Source organism: Podarcis filfolensis (assembly GCF_964270895.1).
Source record: "Podarcis filfolensis genome assembly, chromosome: 14".
NCBI classification, from domain to species: Eukaryota; Metazoa; Chordata; class Lepidosauria; order Squamata; family Lacertidae; genus Podarcis; species Podarcis filfolensis.
Genome location: NC_139616.1, coordinates 35,952,561 through 35,965,018, shown reverse-complemented (window position 1 = coordinate 35,965,018; position 12,458 = coordinate 35,952,561). Strand labels below are relative to the sequence as shown.

The 12,458-nt window shown below is 42.5% G+C and overlaps 1 protein-coding gene across 12 annotated transcripts in view; it reads right to left on the bottom strand.

Moving 5' to 3' along the window:
* Positions 1–12,458, bottom strand: part of LOC310748862 (ankyrin repeat and fibronectin type-III domain-containing protein 1-like) — a 333,990-nt gene that overhangs the window by 35,718 nt on the left and 285,814 nt on the right. The gene's annotated exons all lie outside the window — the stretch shown is intronic.

Genomic DNA, 12,458 nt, shown 5'->3' with positions numbered 1-12,458 from the left:
TCAAATGCGTGAACCTGGGCTTGTAACCTTTATTTTGCTCCAAACAAACCACAAGCTCTAGCCAACAAACCATGACTCTGGATTCACATGTAACATTAAGCCAATGAATGGTTTAGCTCCTGGAAGCATAGCAGCAGCAGGTCCAGGGAAGGAGTGAAGTTGCTGTGATTTTCACTGTGTTTGCTCAATTATGCTTAGCCATGGTTCAAATGAGGCTGCTATAACAAGCTGATTAAAAAAAAGGGAAACATTTAAACTCCAATAAATCTAAGCTGTGAACAATTACTTTTTTGTCTTAATTAGATTTGTTTAAAATTGTAACATGAAAGAATTGTGTAAGGACACAAGTTTAGGCTTCAAGCTGACATAATTCACATAACAGAAAAAAAACCTCAGAATGGAAAATTTGGCACATGCAGAGAAAAGTGATCTTTATTGATTCAACTCTAGTTTTAAAACCACAAATATCTAAACCATGCATATATTATGCTTAAGTCTATCCCTTACCCTCCAAACTATGAATATTTCCTCCTCACAAATCAAAACACTGACTAAAATAGCTGTCAGTGCTGGCCGCCTCAAGGTAGGCAAAACAGTAGTAGTTCGGTAGAGATTTAGGCAGGGATTCAACCAGTCTAGGGACATGGGTGGTGCTGTGGTCTAAATCACTGAGCCTCTTGGGCTTGCTGATTGGAAGGTCGGCGGTTTGAATCTGTGCAACTAGGTGAGCTCCCGTTGCTCCATTCCACCTCCTGTCAACCTAGCAGTTCGAAAGCACACTAGTGCAAATAGATAAATAGGTATCACTGCGGCAGGAAAGTAAACAGCATTTCCGTACACTCTGGCTTCCGTCACAGTGTTCTGTTGTGCCAGAAGCAGTTTAGTCATGCTGATCATATGACCCAGAAAGCTGTCTGTGGACAAACGCCGGCTCCCTTGGCCTGAAGCGAGATGAGCACCGCACCCCATATACACCTTTGACTGGTGCTTTACCTTTACTTCAACCAGTCTGTGAGCAGCTTGGCCTACACAAGTTGCCCAAACCTAGGAATCAGATGAATTATATAGGGCTAGCTAAGACTCTGCTGGTTACTCAGGTCACCTGATCCTGCTGGGCTGACAGCTGCAGTATCTTCTCCAGCCATCTGCAATGCAGTATAGTTCAGACCCACAGTAACATTTGCTTGAAAACTACCCCATTGGCACAGGGAGAAAGGAGCCTGTACCCTGCTGCTTGAGTCACCCAATCAAGACCTTAAAATAGTGTTGCTTTGACAGATGTGTACAGTTCTTGCTTATGAAACCACAGGTCAGAATAATAAACTGGTATGTCTCTGTGGTACTACAGCATATTTTGCCTTCCTGAATTAATGTGAATTAACATATGATCCATCATGAATGAGGACTGATCTGTAATACAGCCATTCTGAGGTGGTGAAATATAAGCTGAATGGATGCAGTTTGATTTGTACTTCCTTTGGGCTGATTGTCTTACATGAATCCAGACTCAATTTATAAAGCTCCAGACAGATTTGTATCGCCCAACCATCTGTTGAGCTGGCTGGAATGAACTAAGAAATGTAGGTGCTGAAGTGGTTTTGGGGGGGTGTCCAGTGCATCAATAAATTACAGTTAACATGAAACAACCTTGATTCAGCACAATACTGATGAAGCACATGCTGAACAAGAGCCAACTCTGGCAATTAATATTTACAAAGACAGCCCCACAGAGGGTGTTAATAGCACCCTTACTGACTCACTCAGTCACTTTGATTTTATCTGAGACATTGTGGGCAGCAGAATTATATCAACTATTTTACCTTTTATTATGTTGCTTTCTTAAGAGCTCAGAAACTAAGAGAGATTGGCTCCTGCCAGGCATTCTCATGGGATAGGCTGTGAAAATTAGCATGTCTCTCTACAAATGTGGGTGAGCCTGTGCTGTAAGAAAAGCAGTAATTCCTTTGCACCTAGGTTGAAAGGAGTGGAAATTTGTGATGGAACTTAGGTTTCAGCAGTTTCTTGCCTAAAATAGGATAGCTCAGTAACTAGAGGTCAGGTCCAAGTGATTTGACAGCACCAAGCATATTTCTGTATGTTTAATCAGGGTAGTAGTGTATCTGAGTTCATCACTGTCTGGTATTGTTATTGATGTGATCATATGCAAATGGGGCAAGTTTGGACATGTGAAACATTTGTTCCATTGTTAAATAAAGGGTTGACATACATCTATATCACACAGAAGTTCTGGAGGGCTCATTTCTAATAGCACGCCATCAAAAAGTATGCCGTGTGTGCTGTTCAGTTGTGTGATTTTCTGTAAGCACAACAGAAAATGGCCAGAAATTAGCCCTTCAGAATATGCCTAATAGAAGCATGGTAGGGAATGTTCTAACTCCATGAACCATCCTAAAACAAAAAAAGAAGCTTAGGAGTGATATATAGCATCTAATATTCAAATCTTAACATTTGATCTGATACATAAAGTATGTAGCTGGCCTTATACCAGGTCAGACTAATAGTCCATCAAGCCCAATATTGTTCTCCACTAGTGATCTTCCACATCACCTTCTATCTGCTGCTTTAACTGGAGAGGCAATAAATTGAACCTGAGATCTTCTGAATTCTGCCACCTGTTCTAGAGTGGGGAAACACTTGGTGGTTCTCTAACAACATGGCTGGGACACAACAGCATGTGCATAGTGATCCCCCAAGTTTGAAAGCATACCAGTGCAAGTAGATAAATAGGTACCGTTGTGGTGGGAAGGTAAACAGCATTTCTGTGTGGCCTGGCTTCCTTCGTGCACCAGTAGCGGTTTAGTCATGCTGGTCACATGACCCAGAAAGCTGTCTGTGGACAAATGCCATCCCCCTCGGCCGGAAAAGCAAATGCGCACCACACCTCATAGTCACCTTTGACTGGACTTAACCATCCAGGGGTCCTTTACCTTACTAGCTAAGAGTCCTTATTGATGCCTAAAGGTACAGTGTAGTGGCTAAGAGATTGAGCTGTGAATCAGGAAATTCCAGCTTGAGTAAACCACTCATAGGTTGTTCATTAATTTAAAGCTATATACATTTTGTTAATTAAATAATAATAAAGTGGCATTAGGCAAGTCATTCTTTCTCAGCCTCAGTCCCCACATATACAGTACAATACGAGTGACAACAGCACTGACTTTATAGGGTTGTTGCAATGATTACAACAAGATAATGCATGTGAAACAGTCTGAACACTTGAAAGTGCCATACTAACATTAAACATTATCCATGTCAGTATGGAAGCCCCACACAGTTGTAAGCATTCTCTATTAGGAGGTGTTGATGTAGAACATTTGGCGGCCATGTGATTTACACTAACTTTTAAAAGCTGACCTCTCTTGTTAAGGGGCTGTTAACAGCCTATTCCAAGGGTAGGCAAACTAAGGCCCGGGGGCCAGATCCAGCCCAATCGCCTTCTAAATCTGGCCCACGGACGGTTCAGGTATCATTGTGTTTCTACATGAGTAGAATGTGCTCTTTTATTTAAAATGCATCTCTGGGTTATTTGTGGGGCATAGGAATTCATTCATCCCCCCCACAAAAAATATAGTCCAGCCCCCCACAAGGTCTGAAGGACAGTGGACTGGCCCCCTGCTGAAAAAGTTTGCTGACCCCTGGCCTATTCACACAAGCCATGGTCCAAAGATGGGGCCGTGTTAAGTGCCTCAGAATTTTCTCTCAATACTCAGCATGAGCCACATCTGTGTTATGCTTACTGTGATGTCTGGTCCCCATTTCTGCATTGCCATTTACATGAAACCACAAGTCTTAACCTAAGGAGTACCATTTACCGTAGGTTCTGGTCACCAAACCAGGAAGCAAGAATCTAAACCTGGTTACACAAATAGAAAGAACCGGGTGATTCAGTCTATAAAGCTATCACACTAGCTATTATGTACTATGTATACTCCATGCCAAGGAAAAACCCAAGAGCCATAAAGTTCAAGAAGCATCAGTTAATAAGGACAGCTCCCTTTAGAAGCTGAATGAGAACCATCAGAGAATAGATTAATCTGGGGTTGAACAAACAAGGCATGGTAATATCGCAGAACCAGATCAGAAGAAGAAGAAGCAGGAGCAAAGAACAAATTGGAAATGAGCAAGGCTCAGCAGGAAGAATTTATTGTCTATTCAGGAATTAGTCTGGTCTTGCTGAATCAGGACCATAAGCTGAATCAAGATTTCAAGCTGCAGTTCACCAGTTTAGTCACATCACAACATAGAGGCAAAGAAGAACAGGCATCCTAATCTCTCTGAAATTCAATTAGGCAGGTAGCTAGGAGTTAGTTCACACCTCTCTAATGAGGTGTAAATTGCTATGGATTTAGCATCAATTACCCCCAAGTGTTTGTGTTCTCACACTACAGCTATGATTGAGTGACAGACTTGCTGGCTCAGCCTGAAGCCACATCTGTGCCCAAGTCCTAGAAGACCTATTAAAACCTAGTTAAGTCATTTATGCAACTAACTGAGCCATTTGTAAAGAATAGCAGGTTAATTTTTAGATTCAAATTGTAAAGATTTCGAAGATGATCTTGAGAGCATGTGCAGCTGCAGGTTTTTTAAATGTTAAGCAACATAATTCAATCAGAAACAATATTCCAAAGACACCCAAATACTGTGTCGAGCCAGAAGACTGTAACCTGCCATGGCCCTGGATCCCAATTCCCCTTCATCAGTACAAGAAACAAAAGACATGGAGGGCAAGAATAACTGGTTTTATGAACACCCTCAGGAGGCAGTCACCAAAGTAAGCGTCCCATTAGACTCCCATTAAGGAGGTTGAGCCCAAGGGAACAGTGATGTTTCCATTTGCTCCTGCTGCTACACCTCATCCTCTGACCTGAACTCTTCCCTGGAATGATTTGCAGCTCATGAGGACACACCTCCACAACCATATTGAATCCAAATGCAAAATAAAGCACCTCAGCTCTGCCAAGAGGACATACCTCTGGGAATGGCATGTGGTCCTTTTAATTCTGAACAGTTTCCTCTGTGGGTGTATGGCTTGGAACACAAACTTCAAAGCTCAAAAAAATTAGCTCCAAGTCAACTCTAGACCTCTCAGTCCCATAGTAAAGTGATCTGTAGGTACTTGCATGTGCGTAGCCAGGAATTATTGGGGGGCAGGCTTTATGTGAGGAGGGAGCAGAACTGAGATATCTGTGGTGCAATTGGTCAGTTAGTTAAGTATTTCTATTTATTTACTTGGTTTGGGGGAGGGCAGCTGCCCACCCTGCACCCCCCCAGCTACTCCCATGGGTACTTGCCACTGACTGTGGTCTTCAGCCAGGAACAAGAAAGGACCCCAGTAAAAGCACAGGACCACTACAGTTCTATTACTGTGCACAATGGGCATTGGCTGTTCATGAGCAGAGCCACAGAATGTATCAATTTTCATGAATAATAAGGAAAACATAGCTCAATGAAATTCATTTGCCCATCTGCCTGATTCTATTCGTGCAAAATTCAGGACCCCCCCCCCAAGCAACTAGTGAAGCAAATACAGAAACACCAGAAGTAGTGAATGACCTTGGTTAACTAGAAAATAACAACAACCAATCTGGCATAAGTCAAACTATATATAAAGATACAGAAAACATAATTGTGGGCAAAGAAGCTTAATGCTGAAGGCTGCTTTTGCCTCCTGCACTTGACTAGAAAGAATGGTGGAAAATAGTAATAAGAAAGAACTGGTTAGGGCAGAGTGGGGGGAAATTGTGTTGTTTTGACTCTTAACACTCATCAGTCCCAGCAAGCATGCTAATAGCAAGGGATAATGGGAGTTGTAGTCCAACAACATCTGGAAGGCCGGAGGTTCCTCACCCTTGGGTTTAGTAGGAGTAACTCCCACTGGAAGTTATACAGTATTCCAATATATTTCACATCTGGCTATGACACTTTTATTTTTATTATTTATTAAATTTAAATACCCCCTATACCCGAAGGTCTCAGGGCGGTAAACAAAACAAAATCAGAATATAAAACCAGAAAATATATAATCAAAATTAAAACAACAACCCAATAACCCTCCCCCCCAAAAAACGCATAATTTAAAAGGGCATAGGATTTTATGCGGCATTATACAAAACAGTCTGCTTGTCAGAGTTACTTCATGCATTATTTTTTAACCTTAGACTCGGGGTGATGCTCAGGCCTGGGGGCTGAATGTGATACTCCAGGCATCCTCTTTATCTGGACATCAGAACTTTGTCTATACCAAACGCTTTCTTCACATGCTACACTCCTCATTGGCCCTGCTTCACGTCAGGTGTTTTTGCTTGGCTGGAATATGTCCTTGAATTCACTGGCGGGGTGATGAGAGTGAGGGCTCATTCCCATTTATTGTTTCATCAGGCATGGGTTTGTGTGTGGTCTTGTTTGTCTGGGGAATTTGTTATGTTTTCTGTAGGCCATTTCCGAGGTGAGAGGCTGGATGTGGTCTGGACTGGGGCACGTGAAAGTGATTTCATGTCCTTGGAGTGAAAGCCCAACCCTGCATTGAACTGTGTCTTTCCTGGTGTGAGACAGGAGGGAATACAGAGTTTTTGTCCCATGTGAGAGCTTGGGACTCAGTTATGTATGACCGTTGTAAGTGTCTCCTTGTGGATGTTCCCCCAAACACTGTCCTCTGCTGTATATCTATTGTCTCTGGGGGCAAGCTGCCTTGTCCCCACAATTGAAGAGGCTGGGGCTGTGCGACATCAGCACACCATGTACACAGGGTATGCTGACATTATTTGTGCATGCTCTGCAGCGTGCTGCTTTGTTGTGCACGTGAATATGCCCTGTGGTGTGTGCACACAGCTGCCATTTAATTTTGAGGGGGCCCGGCCCCCTCCTTGAAAATTTTGGGGGCCCTTGACCCCCCCATGACATACCTGGAAGTGGGTAGTTATGGGAAGGTACTGTTCGGCAACATGGGAATTGTCCTGTGGTGTCCCACAGGGTTCCATCTTATCCCCCATGCTATTTTAACATCTATATGAAGCTTCTTGGAGCTGTCATCAGGAGATTTGAAGTGAAGTATCATCAATATGCAGATGACACCCAGCTCTGTCTCTCTGTTCTATCTGAATTAGGAGAGGTGGTTGAGGTGCTGGACCAGTGCTTGGACTCAGTGATAAGTTGAATGTGGGCCAATAAACTGACAGAATCAGAAAAATACAGAGCAGTTTCGTAGTTTGGGGTTGCTCCTGGATCCAACATTGTTCATGGAGGCTCAGGTGATCTTAGTGACTAGGAGTGCCTTTTTTTCAGCTCTGACTGATTTACCAGCTGTAACCTCTTTTGATGACTTGGGCACTGTACCCCGTGCTCTGGTGCAATGCACTCTACATGGGGCTGCCCATGAAGATGACCCAGAAACTTCAATTGGCCCAAAATGCAGCAGTCAGATTACTTGCTGGGATTCCATTTAGATCTTGTATAACCTAGGGTTGCCATATTCCGAAGAGCAAAAAAGAAGACACAGTGGGGGAGGGGTTTGCAGGAGTGCATGTGCACCAGACACGGCATCACCATGCTGCCTACACCATACAAATAATATTCTATGTTCAACTAAAAACACCTCGAACAACAACAATAATCAATGACCCCCCCCCACTTCACCACTCTCCTCATCTGCCTTGCCATTGGAGCCAGGGACAGCCAGTGTAACATGATGGCAGTATTTTGGTCCAGGGAGCCATCAAGTAAATGCATTTTGCACATGCGGCAGGTTCTGGGCCAACCTCAGGGGTAGCTGCACATAAAGTGCAATTCAGTAATGCAATCAGGAGATCACCAGTATATGGACAACAGTGGTCAGTCTATCCTGGCCCAAAAATAGCCACAGCTGTCTTACCTGCCAATGTTGGTGAAAGGCACTTGTAGCCACTGAGGTAACATGGGCTTTGTGTGACAGAGATGGATCCGAAAGTACCCTAGACTACAGGGGGAGTATAACTCTGTCCAAAGCAGGCAATTGACCTATTATTCGGACTTTGGAACCTCTCACCCACAGCACTTCTGTCTTGCCAGGTTTCAGACTCAGTTTGTTGGCCTTCATCCTTCCTACCACAGAGTCCACACACTGGTCCATAGCTTGCACAGCCTCTCCTGATTCTGGTGTTAGAGAGAAATAGAGCTGGGTGACATCACTGCGCTGATGATACCTGACCCTAAATCTCCTAATGGCTGCTCCCAATGGCTTTGTGTAGATGTTAAGCAGTACTGGGGACAAGATGGTACCCTGTGGCACCCCACAGCACACCTGCTGGGGGCCTGAAAAATAATCAACCAGTGCTGTTATCTGAAACTGATCAAAGCAATGTGGATGTATGACATTAAAATCTATTTTGAAGGCATGGGAAATCTCTATATATCCATGAAAGGCTGGGCTCAGAATTTTGTTTCAAAATCTGGCCTTTACTTCATCCTTCTCCCATTTGGCAAACCATCTTGTTTTGAAAAGAGCTGAAGTTAACATGCATGTTTGGTCTTGTAAGAACAATAACTTAACTTATAGAGCTTCTACTCACGCCAAAAATATTTTTGTTTGTTCTCCTGCATCCCTAATGATGCCAACAGAACTCCAGGAGAAGAGGCCTGCAGTTAACCACAAAGCAGGAGCCAACAGACTGCGGGTTTGTTTGTTTTCTGTTGTTGTTTAATAGTGGTGTCTACTATAGAATGAGTAGTAATCTTAGCAACATTCATTGTGAGGGAAATCCATTATGAACAAGCTCACATCCCCTTATTCTCAGATAATGAATGAGAAGAAATTTGAGAGATGCAAAGGGGAGAGAAAGGGAGAGACGTCTCAAGATCATGCAAGCCACTTGAAATATATTACTTCCAAGAAAGTTGCAATATATTTCCTTACAGCTTTTACATATACACAAGTTATTTGCAATTGAAAGAGTTCATTAAAAGTCTAAGGGGACATTTGGCAAGTCCGTTCTTTACTGCTTTAGATACGTGTGCCATCTTCATAGTCAGATGTTATCATAAAGCTTAAACCAATTCCAGTTAAACAAAGTAAACTGTTTTTAGTAAACAGCTCTTAAACTGCACAAGATTTTGTACCAAAAGTCTGCACCCATTTTGCCAAACTGGATTCAGCTCTGCAGGCAGAAGAGACTGCAGGCTTTCTGCCTCTACAAGTGTGTGCCCATCTCACATAATTAGCAGCATCACTATCATTGTTAATCCTAATTGGAGGTCTTGTGGGTGGTCTTCACAGGGATGTCAGAGGTTAAGGAGAGAAATCATCAGTGTCCTACACAAATATAAATGAGGCAAATTCTTACATCCCAGAAATATGCTGAGTGTAGGAGAACCTCAGTGGAGAAGGATTTATTTCCTTTCTGTGCATAACAGGGAGGGAGTTGCCAACAAAAAAACAAGTCACTCTCATTGGAAAACTGGCCTGCTTGATCACTAGCAATTCCTCCCCTCCCCACCAAACCATGCCATTTACTTATGAGACAAAACTGCAAGGAAGCAAATAAACCTATGTTGTCCTGGGTTGTTTTTTTAGGGGGTATCTTTAAACATATATAGCATACCATACATTTCCTCCATGAACTGTGACTCGTAAGAATGATGCCTCTTACTAACTAGGTTCTTCTGATTTTATAAAGCAGTCTCTTGAACTGGGATTTTTAGAAATCCTTCCATTAGAAGAAGCGGCAGTACTGAAAGGATTTCTCTTAGAGGCTTCTGGAAACCTGGCATATCTGTCATCTGTGGTTTCTATTCTACATGTACAAACACAGCTTATCAATCATCTCTCTGTCTTCTTAATGAGTGCCTGCAAATGCCAGTTTGCCCTACCCGTAACACTTCTTTCATTTATCAGAGATTTCTTTGCAGCACAAATAATTAAATTGATTTTATTTTGTCATTTATATAAGCTAAATAGAATTACAATTGCTTCCTGCATCTTCTCTCTCAACCAGGTGTCTGGACGATGCCAAAGGGAATCTCTGCAATTCCTCATTCCTTTCTCCTTCCCATTGAGGGACTAATTTATAGTGCCTGAAGCTTCAATGCTCAGAAGATAGAGACAGCAAGGGATAGATACCTGGCTTTAAACCAAACTGACAATTTTACAGGATTCTTATAGAATTAAAGCTGCTTGGTCTTTGTCCATCACTGAATTCTTATACAGCTTTACTGAAGAGCATTTGGTATGCTTGCAACCCAAACGATCATGGCTTGATGTAACATAGCACCATTTTTGTTCATATTTTCATGATGGGAAAAGGAGGAAGTCCCTCTACTACTAGCATTCACTCAGCAAGTTTACACAGTATTTTAATGTTGTCATTATTTTTTTTTTGGGGGGGGGGAGGTGGACAGGATAAATAGTTAGTTCTTCTACTCATTTTATTCAATAATGAAAACAGCGGTATATTATCTTCGGCTAGGATAGAGAAGTGTATTAGCATTTCTTGTCTCCGCTGTGCACAACATGCACTGACACTTTGGAGAAAGCATATCTAGTGACAAGTTTCCCCATGAGGCCTGGTGGCTGCCACACCCCGTTATGGAAATCTCACCACCTTAACTTCATGTACTACCCACATTTATGGGATTACAACCTTTGTTTTTGCAGTGTGCCACACAAACCTAGCTCTCAGTATAACTTTCAGAAATGTATTAGTAGAATTGTCAGGTCCAGGACTGAAACCAGGATGATGTTATCCTGCCAACTAAACAGGTATATTTAGAGACTAAGCTCCAATATTAGGGGTATGAGGTTGGTACAAATCAACAACTGGTATGCACAGAAAAAAAATACTGCACCTATTTAATCAGTATGGTTGAACTGCATGCCATCCTTGCTAGGAGAACCTGGATGGTATGCTTGACGGACTGTCTCCTTCCCTTTTCCTCAAATTAGATATTGGAGAAGCTCAGCGGGTTTTCCCCAGTGCATTCCTCATCGCCAACCCCTAATTGCTGCTTAACATTAAATAACGAAGTGAGGAAATGTTGGGCAAATGTTCTTGCTATGGGAACACACAGTTCCCTTTAATTACATTGTTTTTGTTTGGGTTTTTTTTATTAGTTGTGCTGTGGGTTCCCCCTCCCTGACAGGGCCAGCAAAGCACATGCTAAATATGGCCGATTTTAAAATCCACAGTGAAACCCGAATCTCGGCACCAGACTGACTGGAATCGGTGCAACCCAGGGTTACGAGGGACACACATTCCAACCTCTCTACTGTTCTCACTCAGATCCACAGTGAAATAACAGCAGGCCCCTCCCTTCCTGGGTCAGCTGGAAACTGCTTCAAGTCTTTCTAAAGAGACATGCTGCTGTTGGTGGTGAGCCAGTTCAATATGCTTAGCATTCTATACAGACGAAGAGTATCAGCCCTTGCACATCAATTTCCTCTTCAAACACTCTTTCTGACCATTACTCTTACTTATTCCCCCCACCCATCATTTGCCAGACCATATCCCTTAACCTGTTGCTTCTTCTTCCTCTGCTCTGTATCAAGTTCAACATCTCAAGTCAAATTCTCTCCACCCTAGAGATAAGTTTTCATCTCAGCCCTTCGTGTATGAAAGTATATGTGCGCACGTGCCCACTCTGATTTTAAAAGTATGCCGACATGCTGTCAGGCCTTGGATGTGGCTTGCTTTGATTATTTGTTTTTGAACAGGAAGTTTTATGATTACATTGGGAATCTGTCCTAATTGAGGCTGAGTCAGAATTATAGTAAATGAGTATGTGTTTTAGTTTGCTGGATAAGCTTTAACTACTCTATAATTAGTTTGTGGCATGTTGGGATTTTTATTTTTTAATTTTTTTTAGGAATACGCTGAACAGAGAACTAAGCAGCAAGTCAAAGTGACCCTAACCTATCAAACTATTTAATTAAGTCATTGTTTGGCCTTGGGGGTTTCTGCAGGAACTTGGGGCGGAGTTCTAAGTTTGGGAGGAGACATTCAGTAGATTCAAAACACCTTTTCCTGTATCTACAAAACTGTAGGTAAGAGACTGGTAGCAATGTTTGAGACAGATGAGAAGCAGATAGTCTTAAATTGTAATTTTACTTCATTCTTATCTTCAGAACGCAAAGGAATCTGCTTTCCTTTGGAATGATTGCTCTCTAAGTCAGCCTTGCAGTGCACCTGTTTTCTCAGCTTGTGACAAATGGATTGTGTAGGTCAGCCTGCGTTTATGGGAATGAATGCAAGGTCCAGCCGTGGCAAGGGGGTTGGGTTAGATGGCATTTTCTTCCTTTCTTACTCCATTAGTTTTACTCCACATTTTAAGTGCTTGCCCAAGGGAAGGAAAAGCAGATTTAGGACATACCCAGATGACTGCAACGCCCCTCATCAGCACTGTATCAGCACTGACCTCTGATCCAATTCAATAGAATGCTCTCTGCTTTTTTAAGAAACAACAACAACATA